Genomic DNA, 19,125 nt, shown 5'->3' with positions numbered 1-19,125 from the left:
GCGCGCAGTTTTAAAAAAAACAATCAACGTCGTGCGGTCGGGATGGACGGCTCTGTGAAAGTGGCGTGGCGTGGGTTGGCGTGGGTACCCGATACCCGTACCCTACCCGATACCCGGCTACCCGTACCCGGCCGGGTACGGATACCTGTTTGCGACTCTGGTGCGGCCGGGTACGGGTAGGCCGTGAGTCACTCGTGAGTAACTGTTTGTCACTCATTTTCCAACGTCTTGTCTCTTCTCACAATTCAAGTTCCTAGAATCAACCCACCCGCGCCTGCAACATGGCTTCATCCCAGAGGTCGCAATCAGGTACTCGATACCCGTACCCTACCCGTATCCGGCCATGTGGGTCCGGCCGGGTACGGGTAGGGTACGGGTACGGCCGGGTACGGGTACCCGTTTGCGACTCTGGTGCGGCCGGATACGGGTACGGGTAAGCCGTGAGTCACTCGTGAGTAACTGTTTGTCACTCATTTCCCAACGTCTTGTCTCTTCTCACAATTCAAGTTCCTAGAATCAACCCACCCGCGCCTGCAACATGGCTTCATCCCAGAGGTCGCAATCAGGTACTCGGCCGGGCGACCTCTGGCGTGGGTCCTGTGGTTGTACGGGCGCGGCACGGGCTGGAGAAGAGTTGACGGAGCTGATGTGGCACGCGAGGACGTGGAGCTGAGTGGACTTGCCAATGACCGGTACAAGCGGTGTCGAGATCGGCCAGTGTGGAGGAGGAGGCTCGTGAAGGACGCTGCCTCTGGGCAGTTGGAGGCGGTCGCCCTCCAGCAACAACGGAGGGCGGAGGAGCGACGCTCACAACAACGATCGGAGCGATTTGGCGGCTAAAACACAGCAAGTTGGTACATTAGGGAGGCACAGCTGGTGCATCGGCCAGTCATCTCAAGTCAGTCAACCCATGGCACCTGGGTCTGTCCCGTGACCTCCTGCCTGCGGGCGTTCCACACTTCACGTGGCCTTCAAGTGCACATAGCCTGGCACGAGCGCCGTGGTGACGTCACCGCGAATGGCGGCTGTTGTGGTTGTAAAGAGTGAAACGGGGGGAGGGGGGGGGCTCATGAGGCCACCTGTCCAATGCCCCCCCCCCCCCGCCAATAGACCGGCACCTGTTACCTCTCTCACCCTTTCCCGCATCTCCGATTAGCACGGTTGGCTACGTACGGTGCAAAAGAAGTTCAACACACACACCCGTAGTTCGGCACTGTGCAGTTGCACCGTCTGCACACTCGAGAGCTGTACTGCACTTGGAGGATGGTGCTACGGAAGCAGAAAAGACTCGCAGTCGCACGGCATAAGTGGCGTTTAAAATGTAGTGCACGTTTCTTATCCATAATACGACACAGCCAATTAGTGAGGTTTGTCACGTAAATAGAACGTGCCAATTCGTTAGTAGTACAGCACTAACCGGCGTGTTGGAGAGTTGCATCCGCAACATTTACAGAGTACGACGTTTCGCCGGTAATTACAACTAGCATCATCAGGCGAAAAGTATCCTCCCCATAGTCAGTTTAACAACGTCGGCTTTCGCGATGGCATTGGCCGCGAAAGCCGACGTTTCTTATATGCGAGTGAGCACAGCAACAAAAAGATTTAAGTGGAAATTTTTACATTTATAAATATTTTATTTCATGGCCTCAATTTGTTCGCTCTCGCACCCCAGGTGTTGTCAGGAACTCTGAAGGCCACCACGTGGTGCCTTGTCACCTCACATCGAGCGACCCGCCTCATCCTACAACGCCTTTAAACATTGCTGACCTCAGTGTGCCCGTTGCCGAGTTAAATAAAGGACACTGGTGCCTTGTTACAGTGTATACAACCAAAAATATGAGCGAACCTTTTATATGAAAATAAAAAAAAACATCAAGAAAAGCCTCCGAGACAAGAGCGAGTAAGAGAGCATTGTATTATAGCATATAATCAAGAGACAGAATTGAGACCAGAAGTCCCTTTGATACCACATCATCACGTCATCACGCTCCTCAAATCCCTACTACTGCTTCCAAATTCAAGTCCGCATCAACTAGAACATCGCCCTCACTGCCTTTAAGATCATCGGTGGAATCGGCCCCATCCCAACCCCTGCCTCTACTACGACCCAAACCTCTACTGCCAGTTATTTTATTTTTTATTTTATTTTTATTAATTTTAATTTTTTACCTACGTGACTTTACCGAAAAAACCTAAGAATACTCTACTGCCAGCTCAGCTGGGAGGATTCTCCTCTGCAGCTGCCTCACCCCCCACCCCCGTGGCTTGGAATTACCTAGGTCGATTCGGCCTTAAATAAGTTCTGTACCCAGTGACAAAAAAATGGGCCAAGGAATTTCTCAACATACAGGGGCCCAAATTGCAGGGCAACTTCATTGGACCATTTGGGCTGGTCCAAAAATAACCAATAAAACAATTGGGCCGGTGAGGTTGAATCTTTGGGGCTGCCAAATATACGGGACTTAATGCCAACTGAAAGCGTAAATAAGCAATGAAGCGTCCACATTAAAGGTAATACAATATTTTTTTTATTTACATTTTTTTATTTTCTGATCACATTTGCAATTTTCCCCATACAGCCCGGCCCACCGTCTCTCGCAATGGACCGGCCCCACCGGGCATTCGCCCTGCGGACTGCTGACCTCTGGCCAGCCTGGGCCTGAGCCATCGTCTGTACCTGCTGCTGTACGTGAACATCACAACTTTGGGAGATACAGGCAGCCGAGGGTGCAACTGGTACCGGGCACATCACAGATGCTCGCCTAATATCAGAACTTGCCCCACCCCCCACGCCGCCCCACAACATCCCTTTGCAGCCTATAACAAACACGGCGTAACTTTGCCTTTATGTCAGACCCCCCCCCCCCCCCCCCCCGTGTCGCCAAGGGGCGCATTCGCCCCCCAGACGGACCGGCGCTCGGCGAGTCTCCAGTGCAGGATGCGAGCGATGCTCCCGTGGGGGGGGGGTGGGGGGGGAAGTGATTCCTCGCCACCACAATCCACGACGCGCGTGATGGCTCTTCCTGTGCGCGCGTGTCCAGTTACACGGCTCATTAAAAGGGCCTCCGTTACGTCTGCGTGTGTAAGTGTGTGTATATATCTGTATGTTTCATTTTTTTTGTATGTGTCTAGTTCAGGGGCGTCGGCAAAGCTGCGGGCTACGGAGCCGCATGCAGCTTTATCAAGGGCCGCTGCTTCGTGACAGTTTTATTAAGGACCAGCACCGTCTCGCATTCAACCACGTGTGCATTGGGCGGCTCTTGTTGAAATATTGAGTGGGGATTTTTTTTTTTGGTACCAAATTCCCTGGACTAGTATGTACGAATGAATGTATGTATGCAATAGCAGTGGCGTTTATTTGAACCACGCCTGGGATCCCCCTAGGTCGACTCAGCCTCAAACGAGTACCTGGTGCGATGTGTAAAAAAACAGCGCCACTGTGGAGACAAAGGCGACCGGGCGTGATGCTGGCCACCCACCCCCACGAGTGCCGTGCCGGCCTTCATAGGTGCTCGCTAACAGCACTTGCCCCAACAGTCTGTTCAAGCTACAGGGGGGGGGATCTTTGTCTTGATATCTGTGTGTGTGTGTGCGTGTGTGCATACACTTGTGTGTGAATGTGCATGTAACTACGTGTCTTTGTGATGTGACTTTGGGGCGCTGTACCGTAGCCTTAAATGGGTATCTATAGAGCGGTGTGAAAACATCCCTGATGGAGAGATGAAGGCGGTCGGGTGTAGTGCTCGCCAGACAATACACCTAGTGCGCCTTAATAGGAGCTCACTAACAGCACTTGTCCCAACACTACAAAAGGTTACACAGAGGGAGGGACCTTTGTGTGTGTGTGATTGTGCGCCTGTGTATGTACATAGGGAGCGGTAGCGTTGTGGTTAGCGCGCTGCGCTAGGAACCCTGCGACCTGAGTTCAATGCCCGGCCACAGCTAACATCAGTGGCTAGCGATACCTGCACCGCCGGTTCTGAGTCCCACTCCCCTTCCCTCCGCTACCGTTACCGACCCGCACGAACCGGCGTGGTGAAGTATGGCCATCAAAATAACCCCTCCACCGTCGGTCGGCCGTGAGTCAGTCGCATCGGGAATCTAAGTAGCGACGACGAGTCGATGGCCGCGTGGGCTTCATGTGACATCTGTCACTTCTTGGGCGCTGGGAGCTTCCCTGTCGCAGATGCGGTGGAGGTCGGGGGGGGGGTGTGGGGAGCAGCGGGGGAGCGAGATGCGAGCGCGGCGGGGAGACGGAGGAGTGGGAGAGGGAGGAGAGAGGGAGGAGAGAGGGAGAGAGGGAGGAGGCGGAGAGAGTGGAGAGAGGGAGGAGAGGGAGAGTGGGGGGATGAGGAGGAGAGAGGGAGAGAGGGAGAGAGTGGAAGAGGAGAGAGGGGGAATGGGAGGAGAGAGGGGGAGAGTGGAGGAGGAGAGAGGGAGGAGGAGGAGAGAGGGAGAGTGGGAGGATGAGGAGGAGAGAGGGGGAGAGTGGAGGAGGAGGGGGAGTGACGCGCGCCCATGATGAACGGATGAGCGGCGTGCTGCTGCTGGGTCTCTCAGAGCGACTTGGATTCACACGCACACACACACACACGCGCGCGTCTACACACATACAGTATACACACAGACACGTACACACGCGTATACACAAGCCTGTGTACACACACACACATTGGTATACACACACGGATCCATAACATTCAGTTTACGCACGCTCAATTCTTCACGTTCAATATACACATAGATATGTGCACATCTCTACAGATACAGTGCACGCGCCTGTGTGTACACGTACACACGTTTGTATCAACACACACATCACTATACTAATGCATACGCGTATATTATAAACACATCCATACACAAGAATACCCACATATACTATTACAGTATATACACATCACATACATACACACCTCCATATACAGCAGGCACATTCACACACATCCAAAGCGACACCGACACATCCATATACACATATCCTCACAAGCATTGCCACACAATCACACGTATACACACAACACATGCATACATCCAAGTACAGCATACACCCACGCATTCATATATATTACACACACACACATCCTCTCACACACACACCTACACACACATCCACACACACACATCCACACACACACACACATCCACACACATACACCCACCCACACACATCCACACATACACACACATCCACACACACACACATCCACACACACACACATCCACACACACACACATCCACACACGTGTGTACGTGCCAATCAGCATTGAGAAGGAGGCTGCGACTTCACATCTCGCGCTAAGGAAGATTTGAACACAGAACCCGGTATGTGTGTACGTGTGTGTACGTGTGTGTGTACGTATGTGTACGTGTGTGTACGTGTGTGTGTACGTGCGTGTGTGTGTACGTGTGTGTGTACGTGTGTGTGTGTACGTGTGTGTGTACGTGCGTGTGTACGTGTGTGTACGTGCGTGTGTACGTGTATGTGTACGTGTGTGTGTGTACGTGCGTGTGTGTACGTGCGTGTGTGTGTACGTGCGTGTGTGTACGTGCGTGTGTGTACGTGCGTGTGTGTACGTGCGTGTGTGTACGTGCGTGTGTGTACGTGCGTGTGTGTACGTGCGTGTGTACGTGCGTGTGTGTGTGTACGTGTGTGTGTGTACGTGCGTGTGTGTGTACGTGCGTGTGTACGTGTACGTGTGTGTGTACGTGCGTGTGTGTGTACGTGTGTGTGTGTACGTGCGTGTGTGTACGTGCGTGTGTGTACGTGCGTGTGTGTACGTGTGTGTACGTGTGTGTGTGTACGTGCGTATGTACGTGCGTGTGTGTACGTGTATGTAATGGGGAGCGGTGGTGTCGTGGTTAGCGCGCTGCGCTACGAACCTGGCCACCCGAGTTCGATTCCTGCTCACGGCCAACACCAGTGACGATTATCTGAACCGGTCCTGGGCCTCGCCTAGGTCGACTCAGCCTCAAATGAGTACCTGGTTCGGTGTGTAAACATCGCCACTGGGGAGACAAAGGCGGTCGGGCGTGGTGCTGGCCACCCACCCCCTCGTGTACCGTGCCGGCCTTCATAGGTGCTACTCGCTAACAGCACTTGCCCCTACTAGTCTGTTAAGGCTATACGGGGGATCTTTGTCTTGTGCGTGTGTGCGTGCCCCAGAAGCGGTAGCCGCTGCGCTACCAACCCGGCTGATCTGAACCGGTCCTGTGCCTCCCCTAAGTCGACTCAGCCTCAAATGAGTATCTGGTGCGACGTGTAAACATCGCCTACCCCACCCCCCTCCTTCGTGTGGCGTGCCTGGCCTTCATAGGCGCTCGCTAACAGCACTTGCCCCGACAGTCTATTGAGTCTATACGGGTGACATTTGTCTTTGTGTATGTATGCCAAGACCCAGAGTTCGATTCCCGTTCCACTAGGTCGACTCAGCCGTAAATGTGTAGCTGGAGCGGCGTGTGGAAACATCGGCACAGGACGTGGTGTTGGGCCTCACTGCACTTGCCCCTACAGTCTGGCAAAGGCTCTGCGGGGGACCTTTGCCTTTGTACCCGTGTGTGTGTTGCTGCAGTGCGTTAGTGTGTGTGTGTATCCCAGCGCACGTGTGTGTGGTGTGTGGTGTGTATGTCGTTTATATATTATGTGTGTGTGGTGTATGTGTGCAATGTATGTGTGTAGTCTGTGTATGTGTGTGGTTTGTGGTGTGTCGTGTGTGTGTATGTCGTTTGTATTTTATGTGTGTGTGCAATGTGTGTGTGTAGTGTATGTGTGTGGTTTGTGGTGTGTGTACGTCTGTGTATGTCTTTGTCTCTTGTGTTGAGTGTGTGTGGCTTGTGACTTGTGTATGGTTTGTGTGTATTTTGTGTTGTGTGTGGCGTGTGTTGTGTTTGTGGCTATGTGTACAGGCATGTGTGCATGTGTATTGTGTCTGCGTTGTTTATTGTGTACGTGGGTTTGTGTGTCTGTAGCTCGGCATGTGGTGTGTATGAGTGGTGTGTGTGTGTTATATGAATACTGTGTATGTGAGTGGTGTAGATTGTGTTTTTGTGTAAATGTTGTGTGGGTTATGTGTGATTGATGTGTATATGTGCGTGTTGTTGGGGTGTGTGTGTGTTATGAATGCTGTGTATGTGAGTGGTGTAGATTGTGTTTTTGTGTAAATGTTATGTGGATGTATGTGTGATTGATGTGTATATGTGCGTGTTGTTGGGGTGTGTGTGTGTTATGAATGCTGTGTATGTGAGTGGTGTAGATTGTGTTTTTATGTAAGTGGTGTGCATGCGAGTGTGTGTGTTGTGGGGCGTGTATGTGTGATTGATGTGTATATGTGAGTGGTGTGTGTCAGTGTGTCTTTGTATCAGCGGGTGTTACGACGTATACTGTACAGTACGTATGGGTTGTAAGCTCTCAATGTGTGCATTGTCTGTGTCAGTGCAGGTGTATATAGCTGTGTCTATCAGCACTTGCCCCAAGAGTCTGTTGAGACTATAGGGGGGGTCTTTGCCTTTGCGCGCGCGTGTCTGAGTGCCAGTGCGTGTGTGTAATTGGTTTGAAGGGGACGTGGGAGCGTGGCGGTCAGATGTGGGATTCCCCGAATCCCAGGCTACTGTGGGCTCACCTCCAACCGGAGGCGAGGAATGGTGGTGGTGATGGTTGGTGGTGGTGGTGGTTGGTGGTGGTGGTGGCTTACGCCCCCGCTGAAAATTGAGCATCAGTGGAGGGATGCAGGCAACTCTGATCAGTGCAAAGATGCCATCGTTTGACCTCCTGTACTAGAGTCATCCAGCCGGCGTAACGTTAATGTCCGATTGGATCATAACGCAAGCGGTGGGACTCGGGTGATTGGAAGGCATGGGACAGATCAGCTCCGCACGAAGCTTCGGGTCCTTTCGGCCACGGTTGTGATCTGGTCTTCTCCGTGCTTGAGAAACGTGGAAACCCCCCCCGCCTCTGAAGGAACATCTGCGCCAGTGGGAAACATTCAGGCCGGCTTGCCCACGACCAGGCTGGATTGTGCGAGGAGCTCACAAATCCTTGCAAGAACTGGACACGGCCCCCATCTGTGAGCGTCTCTGGGAGGCGAGGCTGCGTTGGCTGGGCCATGTAGCCCGAATGTCCACCCACTTGCAGGCCCAAGCAGCTTCTGATTAGCCGGATAGAGGGGGGGCTGAACGGGCTAGAAAAGAGATGGGCTGATGTGGCACGGGAGGATGTGCGGCTGATTGGACTTGCCGATGAGGAGGCTCTTGCAGGACGCGACTGGGCAGTGACGATTATCTGAACCGGTCCTGGGCCTCCCCTAGGTCGACTCAGCCTCGAATCAGTACCTGGTGCGCGATGTGTAAACATCGCCACTGGGAAGACAAAGGCGGCCCAGCGTGGTGTTGGTCACCTACTCCCTCGTGTGCCGTTCCGGCCTTCGTAGGCGCTCGTCAACAGCACTTGCCCCGAGTGTTCAGGCTGTACGGGGGAGCTTTGTCAACGGTGTGGTGCTACGGTTGTGTGTGTATCTGAATGGTGTGTTTAGTTGGAGTGTGTGGTGTGTAAGCGTGGTGTTTGTTCGTGATGCAAGTGGTGTATGTGGGGAGCGGTAGTGCAGTGGTTAGCGCACTGCGCTATGTGAACCCGGCGACCTGAGTTCGATTCCCGCTCACGACCAACATCGGGGACGAATATCTGAACCGGCACTGGGCTTCCCCTGGGTCGACTCAGCCTGAAATGAGTACCTGGTGCGGTGTGTAAACATCACTTGTGGTTCTGGCTGTCCACCTCCTCCGGTGCCATGCCGGCTTTCATAGGTGCTAGCTAACAGCTCTTTCCTCAACAGTCTGTGAAGGCTATGGCGGAAGGGGGGGGGGTTACGTTCTTGGAGATTTGACCAAATTCCTGGAGTGTTCTTATCATTCACTCGGCAGCGCTGCCAAATTTCGTGACTTGGTACATGAGCGGGCATTTTCTAAGCGGTTGTGAAATGGAATTCTCAAGAACAGCAACAATAAGAACCCACAACTTTAGAACAAAAAATCAACTTCTCTCTTTGGGATCCTGTCTTGCAAATCTGGTGCATTGTGGATCCCGTGCAGAAGTCCGGCCGCTGCTATTTTAGCATCGCCGTCGTCGTCACCGGCTGTGCTCTGTCTACTGCTCGATCAAGGCTTTCCCAGGCCGCCGCCGCCGCCAATACAAAATCAACCCTAACCTGTCAGCTCCGGCCGCGTGAAGCGATGTCACGTCCAATTAATAGGGCTCGTTGGAAAGGTGTTCAACGTCCATGCGTACGTTCTAACGTTTCATAATATTGACAGCACAATTAGATTGTATTCTAATCGACCTATCGGTGTTGTGTCACGAGACGTATTCTCGCGATGCAATGCCACCCCCCTCCTCCCGTGCCAGATAATGGCCCTGAAAGGTGATGTTACAGAACTACTGCCGAATTCGCCTCTCACTGAAGGTGATGTTACAGAACTACTGCCGAATTCGCCTCTCACTCCACACGGGTCTCCCCCCCTCCCTCGGGGGCTGTCCCGCACCCCCTGCAGGTGCCTTCGAGGACTTCGTGCTTTGCAGAGCGGTGGGACAGAGACGGAAGGAGAGGGACGGGGAGGGGCGGGTACCCCCAGCGCCGTGACCACGCCGTGACAGAGGGAGAGACCACGCGTGGTGAGTGGAGGGGACACGTGGAGCTCAAAGCGTGGATGGCGTGGGCCATGGTGCCAGGAATTCAATGCCCTTTCTTGCACCCATCACCACCCCCGACCTCCACCCCATGTCCAATTTTGCATTTTAGTAACGGATGTGTAGCCCTGCGTGTCTATCTCTCTATCTGTGGGTCTATCTCTCTATCTGTGTGTCTATCTCCGTGTCTGTCTGGCTGTCCGCCAGCTGGGTTGCTCAGCGTGAGAGCGAGCGGCGCACAATCGGAAGGTTAGGAGTTCAAGCCCTGCTACGGGGAGGTGAGGGGGGGAGACTTAACTCACCATTGCTCCAGGGTCGATAAAACAAGTAACACTCTGTGGGTAAGGCAACGGTAGTTCACCAATCGCAGCGGCCTAACTGCAGTGCCTGATATTGCCGCCTCCCACCAACTTGGGGGGGAGTCGTAAAGCCACCGAATTTCTGGGAGGCTCAACCAGGACACATGGTGGCTACGAACGGTGCGAAAGAAATTCAACATACGTACATACAGCCGATCCCCAATGTGTTTTCTGGTCGTGCCGCGGCGTGTACGGTGCCCGACGTTTCGCCCCACGTGCCGGGAGCCCCTTGAGGACATGAATTCAACACAGCGGATAGACACGCTCGCGGTGACCCGTTCTGGGGGTGCACAATTTCGGCAGCATTGGGTTCAACGCAAGGAAAACGCTGGACCGGTTTGAACGCAGAGTGTCGGGCTTCCTTTGAACCGAGCCTTAAATACATGCCAACCCCACCCACTGCCCAGGTAGCTCCACCCACTGCTCAGGTAGCTCCGTCCACTGCTCAGGTAGCTCCACCCACTGCTCAGGTAGCTCCGCCCACTGCCCAGGTAGCTCCGCCCACTGCTCGGGTAGCTCCGCCCATTGTCCAGGTAGCTCCGCCCACTGTCTAGGTAGCCTGCCCACTACTCAGGTAGCTCCGCCCACTGCTCAGGTAGCTCCGCCCACTGTCCAGGTAGCTCCGCCTACTGCCCAGGTAGCTCCGCCCACTGCCCAGGTAGCTCCGCCCACTGCCCAGGTAGCTCCGCCCACTGCTCAGGTAACTCCGCCCACTGCCCAGGTAGCTCCGCCCACTGCCCAAGTAGCTCCGCCCACTGCCCAGGTAGCTCCGCCTACTGCTCAGGTAGCTCCGCCCACTGCCCAGGTAGCTCCGCCCACTGCCCAGGTAGCTCCGCCTACTGCTCAGGTAACTGCACACATTTCCCGCATCATGAGTCGAGCGTGAAGCCAGAACATTTGAAACCGGAGACAAAAATAAAACCTCAGGGGACACCAAAAGACTCGGAACTGCCCATGGCCGGAACAGAACATGTGCTCTCTCTTTAGAGATGGTGGGGGGCAGGGGGGGGTGATGGAGAGGGAGGGGGCACGGGGAGGGCTCGAGTCGAGGTCGAGCCCGCGGCGTCCCCCCCCCCCCCCCCGCGTGTTTACGGAACTTTGCGTGCGGCACGCTCGGAGCGCGTGCGGTCGATGATGATCCAGCGGTGACGAAACACGGCGACGACGACCTTTACACCCGGGAGCTCCCTTCCTGCTGGTCACTCGTTACAGCCTACCCCTGCTACAGCCTGCCCCTGCTACAGCCTGCCCCTGCTACAGCCTGCCCCTGCTACAGCCTGCCCCTGCTACAGCCTGCCCCTGCTACAGCCTGCCCCTGCTACAGCCTGCCCCTGCTACAGCCTGCCCCTGCTACAGCCTGCCCCTGCTGCAGCCTGCCCCTGCTGCAGCCTGCCCCTGCTACAGCTTGCCTCTGCTACAGCCTGCCTGCCTCTATTACAGCCTGCCCCTGCGACAGCCTGCCCCTGCTACAGCCTGCCCCTGCTACAGCCTGCCCCTGCTACAGCCTGCCCCTGCTACAGCCTGCCCCTGCTGCAGCCTGCCCCTGCTACAGCCTGCCCCTGCTACAGCTTGCCTCTGCTACAGCCTGCCTGTCTCTATTACAGCCTGCCCCTGCGACAGCCTGCCCCTGCTACAGCCTGCCCCTGCTACAGCCTGCCCCTGCTACAGCCTGCCCCTGCTGCAGCCTGCCCCTGCTGCAGCCTGCCCCTGCTGCAGCCTGTCCGTCCGTCTGCCTGTCAGTCTATCCCCCTCCATCTCCATCCATCCGTCTATCCATCTGACTATCGATCGTTCCGTTTTGCCTGTCCTATCTATCGTCACCACGCCCCTGTCCTTCTCTCAGCGCTCGTAAACACGGACGGGTGCCAGGCCTGGGTCACGGTGTGCATAACAATTCTCGACAGCCCCGGCATGCGGGGCTTTGTGTGGCGTTGGTGGCGGTGGTGGCGGTGCAATTGTGCGTGGAAGATACACGAGGGGCGTGGGGAGAGGAGATATTTCGGTTGTGGGGGGGAGGTGGGGTGCGGGGGGGGTAACAACAGCAGGTGGATGTTGGTACAGCTTGCTATCCCCACCCGTTGCGGACAATTGTGAAAAAGCTTCGTAGCTCATCGGATTCCTCCAGTCCAAATATTCTGATTCAAAGGTTGCATCGCACCTAACCCTCACCCCCACCCCAGGGGTCATGATCCCTGCCCAGGGGCATTGTGACCCATGATCGAATCCTTAGCGGCAAAGGTCGCGACCTTTGCCGCGCGAGGTCATTAACGTCACGCCGATGTCAAAGCGGCCGCGTCACCGCCGCGCACATGATTCAGTCCGCCCCCCGCTCGCTTGCCTGGCCCGAAAAAAGCCGAGGACGGCGCCTGCGGAGATGGAGTAAAAAAAAATAGAACTCTTTGATGTGCTGCCGCACGAGTCCCCGTAATCAGCAGGTCGCTCGCAGCCAGGCCTGGAGTTGGGAGCAGGCGGGGGGGGGGGGGGGGTTAAGTGGGGACATTTGTACTACAGGGAGCACAACTCACGAACGATGGAGCCACAGAAAAAAATAAATACGTTCGCAGTTATTAAGTAGCACTCTGTATTCATTCTAACATTTTAATCTGAATGACGGTAACAATACTGCCTTGATTATTTGCTGCTTTATCAGGTTTTTCGTTTTAATTCAGACCTGCATATCTTCCCCAACCTGATACAGATTCAAAGTCGGAGTGAGCTCCTGCTCACGATGAGCGTTGAGGCATTGGTTCTCATCTCTCGTTTACTGCCCTGAGTCAGGGGTGGAAATTCCATGTTCCTCTGGCAGAGAGGGCGAGTCTCTGTTGGACTTCCCGAAAAAAAAAAGTTATACGAATTTTTATCGACCCCGGAGGGCTGATGGGCTGAGTGAAACGCTCCAAGCTGCATGTCATTCCGGAGACAGCCGGCTGCCGAGTGCATCTATAAATTATTTAAAACTATAAACTATTTTTATTCTACCAGGTGAGGCCCACTGAGCTATACGGCTCTTTTCCAGAAGCGACCTGGCCACAAATGATAGCTCAACGAAGAAGTGGCTTATCACGTGGACACTTATAGCAGCAACCAAATACTCCAAACGCACGTTTCTAAATGCGGAGGGAAACCCAAAAGGACTGGAGGACCCGGAGAAAAATCCACATGACCACGGGGAGAGAGGCATGCAAATTCCAAATATACAGCAGGCGTCAGGGTCGCGATCGAATCCACGACCTCCTGTACACCAGGCGAGGTAGTTAACATCTCATAGCCACCGTGATGATCATGAGAGAGAGAGAGACACCGCCATCTCCAACAATACAGCAGCAGGCGTCAGGGTCGCGATCGAATCCACGACCTCCTATATACCAGGCGAGGTAGTTAACATCTCCTAGCCACCGTGGCGCCCGACACTCGAACGGACGCTTGTGGCCGATGGTCGAGACTGGTGAGGGAACGGCAGCCGAAGGAGAGAACGCGATCTGAGAGCTCGACCTCCGCGGAGACGGAGCGACGGGATCGGTCCACGTGCAGGAGGCGAGACGGATCGCGACGGCGCAGGAATGCGAGTGTTGGTGAGGCAGCATCGGTAGGCTTTCATCCAGCAGTGGATACTGCTGATGATGATATGACGGGCGGTGGTGGTAGCTACACTGCACGTGGCTGTCTGTAAGCATCCAGCACTGTGGAGACAGCAGCGAGGGGGTGGTGGATCACCACAACGATGTTGTGAATCTCCCTTCCCGAATGCGGCGAAGAGGTGACCTAGCTAGCCAGGAGGTGGTGGTACAGCAAGTGGACTTATAGCCAGCTGTATCCATCTGTACGGTGATACAGCGTTGCCCCCTCGTGCAAGGCGTGGGTTTTCACACGGGTGCTCCGATTTCCTGCCCACGTGTCTAATCAACACAGCTCATTAATCGGCTGAAAACGTATAAAAAAATAAAACATTTCAGCAGGATCCTCCTGAACAGGAGCCCCGTGACTCAGTGTGGGTTTCCTGGATAACGAAAAAAAATATTCAGCAATGTATAATATACCCCCCCCTCCACCCCCTCCCACCACCTCCACTCCTACATGATTTTCATCCTCGCAACATCACCGCTGTCCTCCCCCGTTACCGCCCATCTCCACCCACCACCACCACCCCCATCCCCATCTCAGACACCCACGCACATTTCAGATGTTGCCAGTCGGCTCCTTTCATCGGGCCTGACAGTGTAATGGGTCAATTATTACATCACGACCACAGAGTCGATCACCCGGCACTGATGAGGAGCCTTGATAACGCGGCGGTGGATGTGTTGCACGGAGAGGGGGTGGGTGGCTAAGTGACTGGCTGGGTCCGTGTTGTGGATATGTGGGTGGGTTGGTGGATGGGTTGGTGGATGGGTTGTTGGCTGGGTGGGTGGATGACTGGGTGGGTGGGTGGCTTGGCTGGGTGGATGGGTGACTTGGCTGGGTGGGTGGCTGGGTGGGTGGCTGGGTGGGTGGCTTGGCTGGGTGGGTGGCTGGGTGGGTGGCTGGGTGGGTGGCTTGGCTGGGTGGCTGGGTGGATGGGTGGCTAAGTGGATGGCTGGGTTGGTGTTGTGGATGTTGCTGGGTGGTTGAGTGATTTGGTATTCAGCCTGTATTTGGATGGTTCTGGCCTGGTGACAGGATGGGTTGCTGGGTTGGTGACTATGTTGTGGATGTTGCTGGGTGACTGGATGGGTGGGCAGCTGGCTGGGTAGATTGGTGGCTGGGTGGGTGGGTGGCTTGGTGGCTGAGTTTCTTCGTGGGGTGGGAGTTGTGAATGTTGTGGATGGTTATAGCCGCATGGGTTACAGGTTGGATGGGTGGGTTACTGTGTGGCTGGATGGTGGATGTTCTGGATAATCTTGACTGGGTAGGTGGGTGCGTGAGTTATTGGGTATGTGAGTGGGTGAGCTACTGGGTAGGTGGGTGGGGTGAGTTACTGGGTGGGTGGGTAAGGGGATGCTTGGATGGCTTCTGGATGGTGGAGTGACTGGGTGAGTATTTTGGATGTTGCTGGCTGGGTGGTTATGGATCTGCCTCCTCTTCCTCCGCCCTCCCCTTTCCCCCATTCAATTGTAATGTTGTCGGGCGGTGGATGGTTTGACATGTAAAATGCAGAAAACATTAGTACCGTATCATCTGCGTCTCCCTCTCCCTTACCTCTCCACTCTCTAACTCAACCTCACAATTCTCCTCTATCTCGTTCAGTTGCTGCATATTTTCCTCTCTCCAACTCTAATCTCACTTTAATCCGTATCTATCCCATGACCAGCTTCTATATCTCCCCTTCTCTCTCCAGTATCTCCATTGTCTCTCTCTCTCCCCCTTCCTCCCTCCCCCCTCTCACTCGCTCGCAATCGCTGTCTCGTTCTCACGCACAGGGCACAGTCTGAGTGTGCAAACACGCGCGCAGCTTTCACACGATTAAAAAGAAACTGTAACGATCATATTCTTGGGTTTTTTCGGTAAAGTCACGTAGGTAAATAATTAAAATTAATAAAAGTAAAATAAAAATAAAATAAAATAAAAATCACGACGTTTCGGAGGCAACACAAGCCTCCGTCTTCAGGTGGAACCGTCACAGCACGCTCGCTGTATCAAGTAAATAACGATCATCGCTACTATCGAGGCCGTTGGGACCAAATCTTCCAGGGGGTCTGGGGGGTCGCACCCCAGAAAAAAAAAATCTCAATTTGAAACGAATTTCCTGCCATTTCCTGCCTAAAATGTAAAAACAATCACTAACACATAGGATGGACTTTTTATTTATTTTTTACAATAATGTCTAATAGTGTATTGTATTACATTGCTCTGTTTTTTATTTATTTTTTACATTTTTTTCCTGTTCCATTGTATGTAATGGCAGAGATTAGGGATTAATAAAGTACAACCATAACCACAATCATATAAACATAAATCTATTTTACGGCAATATATTGGGGGGGACATTCTGAGCATATTTGAATATTGGGGGGGGGGGGGGGTGTATATCATTACGGCCTTGGCTACTATTATCAGTAGTAGTAGAATCATCCCCCCCACTACTACTACTGCCACCCACCCTCGCTGCTCGTCACTCGGTGTTGCTCTCAGCGGCCCACGCTGATGGCGGAGTGGCAGCCAAAGGGCAGGGAACGCTCCGCCCTAAGGGCTCCTCCACCGCGGAGATGGAGCGACAGATGAAACCAGCCCGGGTTGTTTACGTCGCAGACATGCGAGAGATAGAGACGGTCTGGGGGGTGGGGGGAGGTGGTGGTGGGGGGGGAGTCCTTCATCCAGCAGTGGATTGATCATGGCTGGTGGTGATGATGATGACGACCTTTGCTAACGGAGTGGTTTCAAGACATGGGGGGTGTACAACGATGGGGTGACGTGTCGGGGTGGGGGGGGTCAGGTTTTCACGGGGGGAGTGGAGGGGGCGATCGGGGGGGGGGGGCAGGGGGGTGGGTTATGTCCTGGAGCCATGTGAGTTTTGCAGAAGCAATCAACCCGTATCCGTCAGGCCGAGTTGAAGGCATTTTGACATTTAAAATAAGTATAACCAGTAAAACAAAGTTTTTCACTATAAATCCTTTATATGCGTGGCGGCTCGAGTCCTCTCGTCCTCTGGTTTGAGATGGCTGCCACCTATGGGTCAGATGATTGCATTGCACCATTAAGCAATTGGTAATTAAATATAATATTTTTGTCCTAAAAAGTGTAAAATTTTGGAGAAAAACATTTCACGAACATTAATTGTCACGCACAACGAGTCTGTGTGGAAAATGTCAGCTCGATTGGATCACGGGAAGTGGGTTAAAAAACGACCGAAAGATGTGCACGGTCCTAAGCAAGCAAGCGAACTTAATATAAAGGATTTAAAAATCAGCGTTGGGGAGACAAAGGTGGTCGGCCGCGTCGGCATTAGCCGCTCGCCCCCCCCCCCCATTTTACTAAGCGAGCTTCCCCGCGATGTTCCCTTGTCCTCCTCGTACGTGCGGTGTTCTCCAGGGTGGTGAGTGGGGGAGGGGGAACCCCTGATGACTAGTCCCATGCACAGGTATAACACACACACATGGTACCTCCCAAGCAAATCAGAGGTACTGTGGCGCCGTGGTGGCGAGATGTTAACTACCTCGCCTGGTATACAGGAGGCCGTGGGTTCAAACCTGACGCCTGCTGTATATTTGGAGTTTGTGGTGACTATTTCCCCGTGGTCTCGCGTAATTTCCTCCGGGTCCTCCGTTTTTTTCCCCTCCACATTAAGAATCAACGTCACGCGTTTAGAGTATTTGGCTGCTGTACATTTCCACACGACGATAAAGCCACCATCGTTGAGCTGTCCTTTGAGATGACCAGGTTCGCTTCTGACAAAAGGGCTAAATAGCTTAGGTGGGCCTTACCTGGTAAAATAAAATAAAATAGACTCGTTTATAGAATGCGAATGTAGCCGTCATTGCGTCGTGGGCAAAATCTCAAGGAGGCTGCCAGACCGCCAATAAAACACAGGAGGGGATGGAATTTGAGAAATGCTGAGCCGAGCCAACCAAGGTGGCGTTTTCCAAGGAATCGTTTCAGCCCAAATTTGTCAATCCACCTGCAGCCGGATGAGAGTCTCCGCGTGCAGTCGACGGTCTTTGGCCATACTTCACCGCGCCGGTCAGTGCGGTTATTGGTGAAACGGAGGCGGCGTGCGGTGCACCCTGGGGCAGAGGTCGCAACCGGGTACCCGATACCCGTACCCTACCCGATACCCGGCTACCCGTACCCGGCCGGGTACGGGTAGCCGTTTGCGACCCTGGTGCGGCCGGGTACAGGTACGGGTAGGCCGTGAGTCACTGGTGAGTAACCGTTTGTCACTCATTTCGGGTAGGGTACGGGTACGGGTAGGGAACGGCTACCCGTACCCGGCTGGGTACGCGTACCCGGCTGGGTACGGGTACCCATTTGCGACCCTGGTGCGGCCGGGAACGGGTACGGGTAAGGAATCAAAACCCGTTTGCGACCTCTGCCCTGGGGTAACGCCGTGGCCGGGGGCAAAACAATCGAACTCGGGGTCGCCAGGTTGATAGGTGCAAGTCCGTTAACCGCTGCGCCACTGCTCCGAACCACAGTGGCTGTAAAGAACCCCAACATTACGAAGGGACATTGCCTGAAACGTTGCCTACGAACACATTTTTGTCTTCCCTTTAAGCCCACAGTGTTATTGTCGAGAGTGCTGAGGTTTGTTGTTCATTCTGCTTGTGCACCACGCACTGCGAACGTAGCAGCAGCAGCATCACCAGAACATACTCTTTGGTTCTTTCGGTGAAGTCACGTAGAAAGAGAAAATAATAAATTAAATAATAGCATGCAACGTTTCGATTGCAACACAAGCAATCATCGTTGTGTTGCAATCGAAACGTCGCATGCTATTATTTAATTTATTATTTTCTCTTCTTGGTTTTTTCGGTAAAGTCACGTAGAAGGGAAATAATAAAGTAATAAAAATAAAACATTATTTATTAGAATTTTTATTATTTTATTATTTCCCTTCTACGTGACTTTACCGAAATAACCAAAGAGTAATCCCTGCAGTCACGAAAGCGCCAAATCAAGTTATCACCAGAGCGTTTACCCAATTCGGGGTTCAATTGGCAAACTCGCCGGACTGCCGTGCCGGGCAGCCGCTAATCGCTCTCCCGCGACGCGAGGGCTCTTCACTCCGTGCCACAAATCGCGAACGCGGCCGACTGAGAGCTCTCATGGAGCGGTGATGGGGAGCAGCGTCACGCGCTCGCATGCAGGAGGACTGTGGAGCCTGCAGTGAGAAACGATGATGGTGATGGTGGTGATGGTGATGGTGGTGATGATGGTGATGGTGGTGATGATGGTGATGATGGTGGTGATGATGGTGGTGATGATGGTGGTGATGATGGTGATGGTGGTGATGGTGGTAATGATAGTGGTGGTGATGATGGTGGTGATGAGGGTGGTGATGATGATGGTGGTGATGATGGTGATGATGGTGATGGTGGTGGTGATGGTGATGGTGGTGGTGATGATGGTGGTGATGATGGTGATGGTGGTGATGATGGTGATGATGGTGGTGA

The 19,125-nt window shown here is 53.7% G+C and overlaps 1 protein-coding gene across 3 annotated transcripts in view; it reads left to right on the top strand.

Annotated features, from left to right (window-relative positions):
- The first annotated feature begins 4,515 nt into the window (after nt 1-4,515).
- LOC133362514 (numb-like protein) overlaps nt 4,516-19,125 on the top strand; it is a 38,381-nt gene continuing 23,771 nt past the window's right edge. The window contains exons 1-2 of one of the 3 annotated variants that reach the window (XM_061581465.1): nt 4,517-5,326; nt 9,545-9,665. The gene's annotated coding sequence lies outside the window, so the exon portion shown is untranslated. Of the gene's footprint in view, nt 5,327-9,544; nt 9,666-19,125 lie in introns of all 3 variants that reach the window. The other 2 variants (XM_061581485.1, XM_061581477.1) reach the window with 2 other exon arrangements.

Source organism: Lethenteron reissneri, chromosome 8 (assembly GCF_015708825.2).
Source record: "Lethenteron reissneri isolate LAM-NWPU_2019-01 chromosome 8, ASM1570882v1, whole genome shotgun sequence".
Taxonomy (NCBI): domain Eukaryota; kingdom Metazoa; phylum Chordata; class Hyperoartia; order Petromyzontiformes; family Petromyzontidae; genus Lethenteron; species Lethenteron reissneri.
The sequence above is the reverse complement of the archived record's forward strand: the minus strand, read 5'-3'. Positions and strand labels throughout refer to the sequence as shown.